At 29.7% G+C, this 15735-nt stretch overlaps 1 non-coding gene across 1 annotated transcript; it reads left to right on the top strand.

The window, feature by feature from the left end:
• Nucleotides 1-744: 744 nt before the first annotated feature.
• LOC149518846 (small nucleolar RNA R71) lies at nt 745-851 on the top strand. Its single transcript, XR_016342505.1, has one exon. It is a non-coding gene; the product is annotated as a small nucleolar RNA R71 (small nucleolar RNA).
• Nucleotides 852-15735: the final 14884 nt, after the last annotated feature.

Genomic DNA, 15735 nt, shown 5'->3' with positions numbered 1-15735 from the left:
GTATATAAAATTGCATGTTTCCTAGCCTTGTTTTTTAAGGTTTGACTTGGTACTACTAGGCAAGGTTTCTAAAGGTCGATTGGCTATGGCTTAAGCAAGTTAATCTATATGGTTTTAATTTCTTGATTAATGTAACTTAGCTTTGAATGTTTTTATTTTTTGCTTGGATTAGTTGGGTTAACATTTTCTCAAAACTAGTTTTCTTTTCTTGTGATGGGTTATAGAGTTGTGAGCTAGGGCCAAAATTGTTATATTGGTTGATGGTTTGATGGTGGGTTGGTTCCAACAAAAGTTATGGTAGTTTTGCCAACTTTGGTTATATGTGTTATTGTAAAGGTTCTAGGTAAGCTTACATTGTTGGTCAAACTGGGCTGTTTCTATCCTAAATTGGCAGTTATCATTGGAATGAGGTCTATCACATATTTCATAGGAAACAAAAGGGTTTTGAATGTAATAGATTGGGTTGGTTTGAGATGGGGTTCTTAATGCTTCGATCTTTTTAGTTAAGGCTGCCAAATGTGAATTACTGGGAGTAAAAGCATCTAACCCATAAACATCAGTAGGTTTTTTGTGTACCTTTTTTCCATACCCCATTAATAATTGTTGGTGACCATCTTCCTAATCAACTCATGGGCTTCCTTAGCAGTCTTACCGATTATGACTCCTTTTGCAGCTGAATCCAAGGTAGTTCTTATAGATGGAGTGAGACCATTGTAGAATATCTGAATCTGTAACCATTGGGGAAGACCATGATGTAGGCATTTCCTTAATAGCTGTTTGAATATATCCCAAGTGTTATAGAGATTTTCACCATCCACTTGCAGAAAAGTGGTGATTTCATTCCTCAATTTGGCAATCTTGGCAGGTGGAAAGAATTTTGCTAAGTATTTTTGAACCAAATCCTCTCAAGTTCTAATTGATCTTGATGGTAATGAAGATAGCTAGCTTTTTACCTTGTCCTTAAGAGAAAAGAAAAAAAGTCTTAGTCTTAATGCATTATCTAAAACACCATTATACTTAGAAATATCACATAAGTCAAGAAAATTAGACAAGTGAAAGTTAGGATCATCATTTGGTAAACTGCCAAACTATACAGCAGTTTGGACTATTTGTATAATTGAAGGCTTGTTCTCAAAGTTATTAGCTTGTATGTTGACCTTTGAATAGATGGTTGAAAACCATAAGCATTAGGGATAGCATAATCTTTCAAAGTTTTTGGACTTTTGTTATTTGCATTTGCCATTCGTATAAGTGCAGGTGGTGTTTGCTCTTGCCTTGGACATCTTAGAGTTTTATTAATTTCGTTATCAATTGGAGCAAGTCAACACTTTAAGATCTACGCATACAAACAAGAAAAGATCAAACCAAATAAAAGCAAATAAAAATAAAAGTTTAAATTATAAAGGAATAGAGAATCCTTATTGATATTGAATCAAACACCACTGTAATCCCTTGGTCATGGTGCCAAAATAAGAAAGCATAAAAGAAAGCTTTTATAGGTCTAGATCTACTTAACTAACTATCACTTAGCAAGTATTAAGGTTTGGCTGAATATTGATCTAAAGAAATAATGATTGAAAATGAAAAATAAGAAAGAACTGTAAAGGTCAAATAGTAGGATTGCATAAAATAATGTATTAAAACAAAATAACATTAAAACCAAAACTTGTATTGAATTAAATATTATGGTTTGGCTGAATATTGATCTAAAGAAATAATGATTGAATTTCTTGAAGGATAAATATGCTTAGGAGATAACACACAAAATTAGGGAATTTTGTTGTTTTTGTTGATTGAGGATTCTAATCAAATTAAAAGTAAACCTCTATTTAAATAGCATAAACACAACCAATAAAGAAGAGGAGAACAAAAAAACTCTTTAAGCATTTATATTTTGCCCTTTTTGAGAATTTTTGGATTTGAGAAGTTTAAGGATTCATTTAGCAATTAACTATAATAAAAAAAAAAAGGGAAGGCAAGGCAAATCTTAAGAACTTTGAGATTTTATAAGAGAGGTAGCAACAATTGACCAAATTCTAGTAGTAGGGAAGGAAGAAGTGTCCATACATGGTGTGAAAATCAATCCTAATTTCCAGTGATACACACAAGAATCAATCCCCCACTATAGGTTTTTAGGTTTTTAGTGGCATTTTTTTCAACGTTTAGCAGTGTTTATAAATGCTACTAAAAGATTTGTGGCGTTTGCAAAAAAGCTAGTCAGAGTGTTGGCTATACATGCATAAAAAAAATAGCAACATTTTTTTATAAAATGCTATTATATTAGCAACGTTTGTATCTAGAAAATACTATTATTTTAGCAGCATTTGTATATTTGAAATGCCATTGATTTAGTGGCATTTGTATTAGAAAAATGTTGCTAATATGGTGGCGTTTATATGGTAAGACGCCACTAAATTAGCGATGTTTGTATAAAAAAACACGACTAATTTAAATGCGTTTTTTAGATTGGAACGTCGCTAATTTAGTGATTTTTTTTTATAAGAATGCTACTACTTTTAGTGGCATTTTATGATACAAATGCCACTAAATTTAGAATTTAGCGGCATTTTTGAACACGAACGCTGTGAAATTAAAAAATTTAATTTTTTAATAAAAAATTTTTGTTAATATTTATTATTTTCATTAACAAGAAATGTTAAAAGAAATAAAAATGAACTTAAATTCAGAAATTGAAATTAATAAATACTTAATTCACATTCAAATGTGCATTTAATTAACACAAAGTTTAATAATTAGTATAATAACATTCAAAATTTTTTAATACATTAACAAAATAAAATTAAAATGTATGAAATTTATGACTGCATAGATTTGGAACACTCCCAATTGATGAAGAAATTTTTCCACCTTGCTCACTAGCGTGCTCAAAAACCTATTGAATAAATACCATACAATTTTTAACACTTAATAGTAAGCTTTTTTTATATTAAAAAATATAAATATTTACTAAATATAATATCTGAGTTGGTGGACTACCGAAATTAGTTCTTAAAAATTGTTATTGCACATAATTCATAAAATGATCGAATCGATCATGCAACTACTAAAATTTTGCATGCTTTTACTCCATTTTGGCATGTTCTTCCTCAATTTTGGCACGCTCATGTTCTCTTTCTATTTCCATTTGCTAGAAACGTTGTTGCATAGTTTGTAACTCATCTCTCAATATTGAAATGCCTCACGAAGACTGACTTGCTAAGAATGTAAATTGCTAAGAGCTACGTCCATAGTAGGTAGATTATGTTAGACCCATCCATGCCTTTCTTTTCCACTAACTTCTATAAATATTCAAATTTTCAATTCTTACATGTTGACAGAACTATCAAATGCTACTTCAATCTTAGCAGTCATTTTCTCTTTTGCTTTTTTCTATAAATTAGTCATATACAACTATCAAGTTTAATGATTAATTGATAATATGTTAAAAAAATTAAATTTTGACTTTCCATTAAAATAGATGTTACAAATTACCATAATTTCTTGTGTTTCAACATTCAGGTAAGATCCATCTTTTTTTGTGTGTTAAGTGAAAAAGTTCCACACGTTCAATTGTACCACTTATCTCAATCTCCTATGTAAAAACATATGTTATTGTTAAATACATATCAACCGTAACTTATTCATGCTTACCAAGCTTGTCAATCAAGTTCAAAAGTTTCAAATACTTTTAATATAATGTATTTAATCTATCTAAATTGTTAAAATATAAATATAACCGTAAAATTATATTTTGGCCCCTTAACAACACAATAGTCTTAAACAGATGCAATAATAAAAGCATTTTGGCCTTTCACATATATCGATCATGGAAACCAAATTCAATTATTTGGATGAGTTTAATATCATGGATTGAAGCCATCCAAATTGTTCAAAGCCAACCAAAAGTTTAATTTGTATTTTTTTCTTTTTAAAGGCAAAAATAGTCCCAAATAGACATAAATGATAGTTTTTTCACACATATCAAATGTAGAAACCAAGTTCAATCAATTGAACAAGTTTAATATCAAGTATTGAAGCTATCCAAACTGTTAAAATAGAACAATAACAACAAATTTGTATTTTTACCTAAATAGACATAAACAATAATTTCTTCATACATATCAACCATGGCAACTAAGTTCAATACTTTTGATAAGTTTAATATCATGTATTGAAACTATCAAAACTATTAAAACAGAACAATAACTGTTAATTTGCATATTTACCTTTTAACGGCATAAAAAGTTCGTTAGAATAAGTTTATAATCATAAACTTATTATTTTCTTTTGCTTTCTTGCAAAACTTTTTGATCCACTGTGTGGCTATATTTCTATTGCTTTCTACTACCAATCCCAATCTGTTCTCTTTCCTGTCATAAAAAATAATTATGTATATGGTAGAAATACAAATATTTCCAACTTAAAGCATAAAACACTTTCATTATTTGATTCTACTATATAAAGTTATAAATTAGTACCTCTCATTTTCTTGAGAACCAAAATCTAACTAATTGTTCATATTGCCACCTAATTACATTACATGGTAGATTTTCCATCGTTGCCTTACAGTATTATTTCGATCGAAATACTTATTCTTCAAATTATACTTATAGTCTTTCCATTTCTTTCCTAATGACTTAAGCACAAATGAAGTTGGTATTTTAAGTACAAATCTTGACTGTAATAATACAATAAGAAAAGTTTGAATAAGTAAACAAAATATAAAGTAATTATATTTTTATATGTAATTAATTATACTAATACCTCAATAAAGTTTAAAGCATCAACCTTAACTTTTGCTAGAACTTTATGCTATGTTTCATAATGAATAGGCAATTTCATTCCATTACGAGCAAGCATGCCTAGAAATCCAGCCAACTGTTGAGCCTCTTCACCAATTGGTTGCCAATCAGGATTTATAGACACTACAATATGCTTGTTCAGAGGTAGTGCAAACAATTCCTTCAAAGTTGTCTAGCCTTTGGTCTTCCGTTGACCATTGTTATCAACTGTAAAAAAATAAAAAATCAATTTGTAAAATGCCAATACTTTAATCATTATAATAGAATTCTAAATATGGTGTATATGATACTTACATTCAAATTTAAAGCATAATCAATTGACGGGATATTATCTAAACCTGGACCTTCTGTATTGCCACATCCAATAATAGTTAAAAGGTTAGAAGTGAATGATTTAGAATTGACAATACATTCATTCCCCTCCAAAAGATTCAGTCCATAGCCAATATCAATAGGTGCTGTAGATGATTTTGAATTAATATCTTTGAAATGTATTCATTTCAATCTACTTCTTTGCATTGTAGCTTACCTGTATCATAAAAAGGAATATATAAAAGATATTAGTTTAGAACATATATAAAGACATTAAGAAGTTAAAAAATCATAACCTACGATATATAAAGAACATATTGATTTAATTAAATCAAAAGATAATGTATTATTTACAAAACAATAAATATACAATAGCGAATGCGACATTAATTACATACAAGTATTTACTACATTATGCCTTAAACACTCGAATTACAAAATATAGATGATTTATCATGATTTATAAATGTCTTCATTAACATCTTCACGGACCCACTGAGCGTAGATACTAGAGATATTTTCATCCAAGTTTTGTTTAGCAAAAAGATAAGATTCAATTCCATGTTCAACATTATCTTTGGTATTAACCCCTTATCAAATAAGTCTCTCGGTGTGTTTTAAAGAACAACAAACTAGCCCAATTCTTTGGGATCTTCAGAATAAAAAACTTGTTTAACTTGAGATGAAAAAATATAAGGTTCATCGATGAACTGTTGTCTAGTGTGAATTAATCGAGAAAAATTCACAAGTGTAAATCCATACTAATATTTTTTAATACCCCTCACACTATTCACATTAGCCCAATCACATCGAAATAAGACAACATTCCACTTGCTAGAATAATCCAACTTAATGACATCATTAATCATGCCCTAATAGTCAACATTTCCCTCTAAAGGGTTTGTGTCCCTAGCACTGGCATAGCTAGTAGTTGACGAAGTAACAATAACTCCAGAATTTTGTGTACTTCTAAATCTCTCACGGGATTTAGTGTGAAATGTAAACCCATTGATGATGAAACCTTTGTATCGTTTCACAATCCTATTCAGACCTTGTGAAAGACACTTCACCTCTTAACTAACAAGCTTTCCACTCCAAACCTATAAAGGTGGAATAAATATATATGTTATTAATGTTAGTTATATCGTAAGCATTCTATGTAGATTTCTCATAATAGGAAGTATGGCTTTACTTATAGTTGCTCCTAACCATTAATGAAAGTTTTCGGTGAATAACTTATCAAGCTCTTGAGGATTTGATCATCAATACTGTGCAGGAGCTTTCAAATTATTTCTATACTTATTACAAAGCATCATGAAAAAGTATTAACAATAAAAAAAATACAATAAATTATGCTTAATGGAATGAATAATTTCCTTGCTAAAAAACTTATGTGTGAAATGATTCAATTAAGTCATGATGGAAAAGAACATATCGATGTGCTTGTGCCTAAGATTTATCATCTAACTCCACCATTTTAGCTTTGCTTATTGGTTGTCCAAAATTTTCAAAAAGATAACTATAGGCAAAGTTAGTATGCTACATACTAACATTTCTCAATGGTCTATTAAATCTCATTTCAACATCTACCAAATAAAGAGAATAAAATGTTATACATTTTTTTGCTAAATATCCTTCAGCAATAGAACCTTTCAGATAGTGTTTGTTGTGACAATAAGACTTGAATCTCCCCAACAGCTTATCGCATAAAACGTTAGTCAGATATCTTTTTAACTAGAGTGGCATGATCATCAATAACAACCTAATCAATCTATTAACTAATAATACCTTTCGATAATATACATCCATCGATAATAAATCGACCCACTGACTTTTGCTTTATATAGAAGGTGGATAACCAAATGCATCACAATAGTGAAAAAGTTTGGAGGAAAAATCTTCTCTAAATGGCATACAATTATTATGGCTCAATCTTAAAGTTTGTCAAGCTCTTCCACATTCATACATTTCCCACATAGAGATTTAAATACGTTACTCAATTCAATTACAACAAAAGTGACTTGCTTTGACATTGATGAACGTAAAGTAATTGGAAGTAAGTCTTACATCAAAATGTGATAATCATATGACTTCAATGAAGAAAATTTTCACTCCTTCAGATTCATACATCTCAATATATTTGATGCATAGCCATCTGAAACTTTGACATTTTTCAAAAGCTTGCAAAACACATCTTTTTTAACTTTAAAACTCCCAAAACAGGGAAGAGGCAATCGATTTTTGCCATTAGGAAGCAATTTCAGATGAAGGTTAGGGTGAATCCCCATATCAACTAGGTCAAGCAGACTCTTTAAGTCATCCTTTGATCTTCTATTCACATTGAGAATTATCCCAATAAAATTTTCACAAACATTTTTCTCGATATGCATCAAATCAAGGTTATGATGTAATAAATTATATTCCCAATAAGAAAACTAAAAAAATATACTTCCTTTTTTCATAACTTAAACTCATTGGGGCCATCTTCTTCATCATCCTCTTCATCACTTTGAACATCAAGATTACCAATTTGAGTATCAGCATCATCAACTTCAAATATGTCATTCATTCTTTTCCTTGATAAAGTCATTTTTTCATAAGTGAAATTGATATCTTTTAACTTTGACAAGATATTAAACCCACTAATTGGTAAAGGTGATCTCCTTAACTATTCAGTTCGATTAAAAAGATATCTTTGGAATCTAAATTAATGATTATCATCTAAGCATTGATGATGTCGCATATAACAGAACTTCCTACTATTAGGTAACCATTTCGAACATGTCTATGCAGCATAACATGGACAAGCATAATGACCTTTTGTATTCCAACCAGATAAATTCGCCTAAGTAGAAAAATCATTGATAGTCCATAATAAAACAACATGTATATTGAAGTTTTCTTTTTTTAATACATCATAAGTCTCAACTTCTTCCTATAATTACTTTAACTCTTTAATAAGAGGTTGTACGTAGATGTCTATATAATTACCTGGACCTTTTTCCCTAGCAATTATCTTAGATAATATAAATGATTGTTGCTTCATAGCAATCCATGGTGACAAATTGTAAGGAATCAATACAACTGACCAAGTACTACAATAAGTACTCATCATTTTAAATAGGTTGAATTCATCAGATGCTAGTCCAAGCATAACATTTTGAGGATCAAATACAAAGTCTAAAAACCTAGAATGAAATGATTTTCATGCCAAAGAATCTGTAGAATGCCTTAATGATCCATTATCCATCCGCTTCTCATGATGCCACTTCATTGAATCTGCAATTTTGAAAGACATGAAAAGTCATTAAAGTCTTAGTATTAATGGAAAATAGCGTAAAACCTTAATAGGCTTTTTTTTTACATAGACCTCATCACCATCCTCATTTAATCTTTCATCCGGGTTTTGGTCCACCCAATGAGAAATACCACACAAATGACAAGATTCTTAAATTTTTCTATCATCCTAATATAATATGCAATCATTGGGACAACTATGAATTTTCTCATATCTGAAACCCAAATCCTTGATCATCTTCTTTGATTCCTTACAAGATTTAAGGATTTTTGCAAAAGGAAATATTTCTTTCATAAACTTTATTGGCCTTGAATTGATTAAGAGTTTTGATTTGACAAAATAAAATTTTTCCAAACTTCTTTCAATCTTGTCTAAGCTTAAATTGAACATTTTTCCACCCTTTTATCTTGCCAAAATTCATTTGAGAACCAAAACAACTCCAATTCTCAGAACAAAACATGATTTATGCAAGTTTTGTTAGAAGGGATCGATCCCTTCCATTACTAGATCGATCCCCTAGCAAAAGGGATCGATCTTGTTTTCAACTAAAACCGAAAGTTCTCAAGATTTGGTAAAAATTGATCGATCCTCTCCCTGTAGGGATCGATTGGTTAGCAGAACAGATCGATCCCTTCATTTAAGAGATCGATCACTTTTTCATATAGAATGCTTTCCTCGTGCAATTTTTTAGAAAAGGGATCGATCCCCTCATATAGAGGATCGATCACCTAAGGCAAGGGATCAATCCCCTCTTAAAAAGATCGATCGGTTGTTCAAACAAAATGTCCCCAAGTATGGAAACCCAGAAAAGGGATCGATCCCCCCACATAGGGGATCAATCACCTAAAAGAACAGATTGATCCCCTAAAGCAAGGGATCAATCGGGTAAGGTAAAATGGGCATAAAATCAGGCTTTCTCAAATATAAACCAATCGATCTGCTAAGGGAGGGGATCGATCCGCTGAAGGCCTGAAACTTCCAATGGCTATTTTTTATCCAAAATTTTTGTAGGTTTGAAGCATTAAATGCAATCCAATAGCTCTCAACTTTTTTCTAAGTATAAATCAAGCATTCTACTGCAGACTAAGGCAACAAGAACAAAAGAAATGTATTGTTATTCACCTATCAATCTGCTCAAGCATTCAAAGCTGTAAAAAGAGAAAAAAATGCAAAATTCATATAAGTTTTTCTCTACTTTTTTATCTATACATTTGTGTACTTCAACTTAGCACATACTTAGCTTTTGTGAGGTTCTTAAAGTTTGCCAAACACTTCTGAATTTTTTGTATTATGAGTGTGTAAGCTTAAGGGGGATGATGACCTTAAGAGTATATGTTGTTAAGTTTGTAAAGCTTTGTGAAAGCTTAGTTGTAATCTTCATCAAATAGTGGATTGAACTCTTTAGCAAAAAAGGCTAAGGGAGATGACGTAGATGCCTAAAAAAAGATCGAACTTCTATAAATCTTGGTGTTAAATTCTCAAACCCTATCTCTTATTTATATTAATTTCTTGTGCTTATCTATTTTGATAATTTGTGGTTATTGAATATTATCTTTGAAAATTTTATTAAAACCAATTCACCCCTTCGTACCAAATATTCATAAAATAAAGAGTATAGTTCGACCAACCAAAGTCCACCAGGGCCGATCCTTTCTTATCATCCCATCATAGCATTTTCACTTCATTCAAGCCAAGCTTACCTTATATACTTTCCAAATCATCATGCAAAAGTATTTATATCACAAGGAAACTTTCATCGAACATAAAATAAACTAAAAATAACAAAGAGATCATGAACACTTGAAACATGAACCAAACAAGATCATTTATCATTAACCAAGCAAAGTTTATACAAAATATAAGCAAATTAGTCATTTAACCATCATAAGCAAGACTAGAAAGCAAATAAAACATTAAAGAAGCCAAGAAGAGATTCAGTCAACAAGAGGGACACCATGGCCAAACCTCTAACTTGGTTTTTCAATGGTGGATTTGTGTTGTTTTTGTTTGGATTTCAACTTCAATCCAACTATTGATTAGTTAGATAAAAATTGATTCAAACTTTGGTAAGAAACAAACTAAAAACTTTCAAGAAAATTGACAAAGAAATGAATGAAACACAATGAAAATGCCATGAAAAATGTGATGAGGATGCTAAAAATGCAAAGATGGATGTTAAGAAAGTCTACCTTCAAGCAAGCAAGTAATAAAGAATTTTTTTTTCCTCTTTTTTTTCCCACTATTTTTCCTTTTGTTTTCTCTCTTCTGTTTCATGTTTTTCAACTTCAATTTTTCTTCACAGCAAACGTCTCTCCCACATTAAAGAAGATGGTGGAAAATATCTCATCAAGATTGAATTATGGCCATAGGATCAAAACTCATCCAATGGCCAAAATTTTCTCCTTGTTTTTAATCTAAAAAGAAAACTTTAGCCATTGGATCAAGATTCCTTATGTGATCCACTGCTCCACGTTATTCACAACAAAAGTTGAATTTTTACAGCCATTAAACCAAGTGAAAAAAACATTTTGCCTTTAATAAAAGTTTTGATCTTTTGGCCATTTTTTAAGTTATCAATGTTCCCATGCATATTTTTGTGATTTTAAAGCACTAAAAATCATGAAATATTATGAAATTAAGATACAAAAAGTTTTATGAAAATCTAACCTTGAAAATGTCAAATTACGAAATTACTTTCAAGGGGTATTTTAGTAATTTTGCACTTCTAGGGGTTACTACTATGGTTTCGAATGCAACAAAAATCATCAAATATTATAAAATCATAATCTGAAAAGTTTTGCAAAAAACCAACCTCGAGAAGGTCAAATTACAAAATTACCCTTAAAGGGCATTTTGGTAATTTCACACCTCCCAAGGTATAATCAAAGTTTGCAAAACTCTAAAAATCATCAAATGATATCAAACCATGATTTGGAGTGTTTTGTCAAATTGACCTTGGGAAGGTCAAATTACAAAAATATCCCAAAAGGTATTTTTGTAATTTCACACCTCTCAAGGTGTCATATGAGTTTTCAATGCATCAAAAATATAAAAAAAAAAATTCAATTATGATTTAAAAGTTTTCACAAAAATTCAAATTTGAGAAAGCTAAGTTAAAAAAAATACCTCTAAGGGCTTTCCAATAATTTTACACTTCCTAGAGTGCAATTAAAATTTTAAGTGCTTTAAAAAACATAAATTTCAAATTTGAACCTCATTGATTCCAATTTTGTTGTGAACTTTGAGGGTTGGCTCAAGTTCTATCCATTTTAACCAAGTTGGATCAATTTTGATTTTGTTTAACTAATTTTGACTTTATTTGATCAAATTTGACCAGAGTTAACTTAGGGGCATTTGAGTCAAATTGGTCTCAAATTTTGATTTTAAAAGCATGTCAAATTAAAGAAATGTTGGATTTAAATCGAATCAAACTTTAAGCATTTCACAAATGGCTAGATTGGATAAAATTAGGAGTCTATAACTATTCCTCTTTGCATATTTATGAGAATAAAAAATAATGTAAAGACCAAAGACATCAATTTTATCTGACACCTAGGGATTAGAAGGCTCTGTTTGCATTTGTTTGTTTTCGGGTTGATGGAGTTTTTTTGTGTTTTTTTCTTCTTTTGTTTATGTTTATGTTTTTATTTTTTTGAAAAATTTCTCTTATTAGAAACACTCTTCTTTAAAAAGAAATTTAAATGAAAACTTGAATAATACCATTGAAAAATGAAATGACTTCAGATATCACCATTGAGTGGATGCAGATATCTTCGAATATCACCATAAAAAATTCAAATTTAGACTTAGATACTCGAATATCACCACTGAATCAATGTAAATGACTTTAGATATCACCATTAAAGGGGACTCAGATATCACAACCGAATGAAAAACATAACATGGAATATCACCACCAAAAGAAACTTGGATATCACTGCTAACTAAAACAAAGAGTTTTAGATATCACCAACAAAGAAAACTTGGATATCACCACTGAGTAAAACATAGGGCTTTAGATATCATTACTAAAGAGAACTTGAATATCACACCGAGTGAAAACAAATGACTTTAGATATCACCACCAAAGAAAACTTAGATATCACTACTAAGAGATTTTGTAAAAGCTTGGATATCATATCGAGTAAATTTTGAAAGAAGCTCAAATATCACCACCGAGAAATTTTATAAAAACTCGGATATCATCATTAAAAAAGTTTTTAAAAAGGTCAAATTCACCAGTAAGAGAATTTTAAAAAAAGCCAGATTTCACCACTAATAGAGTTTTGATAAAAGATCGATTTTCACCACCGAGAAAATTTTGAAAAAATTCAAACTTGAATGCTTAGATATCATCATCGAGAAAGTTTTAATGAAAAGTCAGATTTCACCACCAAGATTTGACAAAGTTGGAATTTGAACACTTGGATGTCATCACCAATATTTGAAAAAGCTTAGATATCATTGCTAAGGAGTTTTAAACAAAAATCCATAAAATCATCATAAAACCTGTAGAAAATTCAAATATCACCATCAAGAAATGATAACATGTAAAAAACTTGAATATTACCGTTGAAGGAATTGAATAAAAAATGGTATTATCATCAGAAAATCTTTGACACATTTTTCTAAGAAATGTTGTTTACTGTTTTTGTATCCATTCTTGTTTTTCTCAAATTTTTCTTATTTTTTTCTCTTTTTTTGTTCTTTCTTTTTTTTTTAATCCAACCATTCAAATTTTTTTCTTATCTTTTCTTCAATAGTTACGAGATTGTCAAGTGTAATTATGATGTAATAATTTATTTTCAAAATGATAATGCAAATGTAAATGCAAGTGTAAAAGTTCCTATTAACTAGGCAAATGTCTTTTCTATGTTGTAAATGCTCTATGCGATTATGCAAAATGCAAATTTCCAATCCTAGTGATGCATATGTCATGCAATTATCAATACCTTTTTCATAATGCAGATGTGAAAATGCACATGCAAAAATCCTTGCATTATGAAAATTTACATTCCTTTTTAACAATGCAAATGCCTCTAAAAAAATGCAAGTGATAGGATTCCCTTTTTCTTTCCATCTTTTATATTCATTTTTATTGATTTCTCTTTGCTCATCAAGTTAGCTCTTCAACTTCTTCTCAGAAGGGTTTCTTTTCCATTTTCTTATATCCTTTTTTTTTTATTCCTTTACTTATTATTTCTTGTTTCTTCACCAACTTTTACCTTTTTTGCCTTTGAACAGACTCTCTTAAGCTTTCTCTCATTTTTAACATGCTTTTGTACAACATACAACATATAACACGCAATATGCAAAATGCAAAATACATTTTGGACTTGATTACAAGGATAAAAGACACACCATCATTTTAAAAAAAGACTTTTTTTTTCTTTTTAATAATATGGATGCTTTAGTGATAAACATTTTTCTTCCTTAAATTTGAATTGGCTTAAAGGTTCACAATTCAATGATTTTCATTTATCGCAAACACAATTTTCCTTATTTTTCACAAAATGTGATTAGTTATTCAAAACTTTTCAAAATGATCAATAAAAATTTTTTCCACATAAATAAATTTCATAATCAAATAAATGAAATATTTGAACAGATGTGACTTTGAAAGTCTCTTAAAAATTAGCTTTCCTTATTAGCAATGAAAGAGGTGACAGTTTTCTTTTTAATTGGATTGGATGGTTAACATGAAAGGGCTTCAATTCTTTCAAAGGGACTTTATTATTTGAAAGGAATAAAATGGGTGTATACTTTTTCATCCAAGCTCATAAATGAGACGTAATTTTTTTTAAAGCATGAATCCTATGAAAGCCAAACAGGTTTACCACTTTCTTTAGTATTTGGATGTGGCATTTTAATAAATTTCAAAACCAATTATGGTGGGTTCAAAATTTTGGAAAGTCATGAGAAAAGAAGGCTTAAATTTTCAAAATCAACATCTTTTTATGCATTTCAAATTTTTGAAGACCTTGGTATTTCAATTCTTTCAAAGGGGTTTGGGCTACCTTTAGTCGGTATTAAGAGTGACTTTTAGGCCTTCAAGATTTGCCTTAAAAGTAGAGTTTGCTCCCTCGAGCCACATTTATTAGTCATCATTTTTTTTATATTTTTTTGTTTTTATTTTACTTCTTTTTAATTATTCACACCATGCACTTAAGAATTATAACTTATCCAAAATGGATTAAAGGTCCAAACAAGTAATTAAATAGTAAAGAAGACAAAAAGGGTTCATAGGTTTTATGGTTATTCCTCAAAGAAACTCTTAAACTTTAAGCATTCATGCTTGATCAAATATGAACTTTTGTTGGGATGTAATGTAGGCTAAGGCTCTGGGTTGCCAAAGAAAGGGATAGATAAGCTCAAAATAAGTGTTTGAGGGTGATTTGAACCGAGAATCATTCTTTTATTTAAAGGATTCATTATGAGACATTTTTCCTTTTATTTTTTTCATGCTTTCCACTCAATTATTCATTTTGTTTCTTTTCTTTCTTCTAATTTTATTTTGTTTTTCTTTTTTTTTCATTTTCTTCTTTTTTTCCTAATTTTTTCTTGTTTCACTTTCTTTTGTTTTCCTTTTCCTTGAGTGAATTTAAAACTTGGGGACCTTTTATTAGACATTGGCCTTCAATGTATAAGGTCCATTCCTTGAACTTTGCCATACTTAAACCCCTAGATGCATTTTTTTTATCCCTCAGTATAAAGGATGATCTTTAGTTATAGTTCATTTTAGAAAAATTTTATCAGCCTAAAGGGATAGCAAGGGATAAATTTTTACATTTGTAAATAAATGATGAAATATGATAATTTATCATCTTGAGCACGGTTACTTAAATTTGAAAAGCAATTTTTTTGAAAAAAGGACTCAAAATTTTCTTTTTAAACTTCTTTTGAACTCTCTGGCTTTCTCTCATTAGTTTTTTCAAGAATTTGTTGAAACCCTTTTTACTTTTGAATTTATTTGAATGTCTTAAATGTGTGATGTCATAACCATAATTTTTTTCTTTTTCTTCATCATTTTTCGTCTTTTTATTTATTTATTTTTTCATGCCCTTACCATAATTAAAGAAAAATGCCTTATTTTGGCAATACACCCCTATTGAAGGTTAATGTAAACAAATGAGTCTTATGTAATGTACTTGCTCAAGGTGTCAAATAATCCATGTCACTCTATAACAAAAGGCTAGTTGATCACAATTCTAGTTCTCTTAATTTCTGGTTAATGTGCCCCAAGATATTACTCAATGATAATTTTTAGGTAGATGAACTGGAAGCATTTATGTTTATGGTTATTCAAAATGATTTAGGTGGCTC

The sequence above is a fragment of the Durio zibethinus genome, chromosome 5, assembly GCF_047325235.1.
Source record: "Durio zibethinus cultivar Kanyao isolate XHJ-2024 chromosome 5, ASM4732523v1, whole genome shotgun sequence".
In the NCBI taxonomy this organism is placed as follows: Eukaryota; Viridiplantae; Streptophyta; class Magnoliopsida; order Malvales; family Malvaceae; genus Durio; species Durio zibethinus.
Note: the sequence above shows the minus strand (reverse complement) of the source record. Positions and strands in the feature narration are given on the sequence as shown.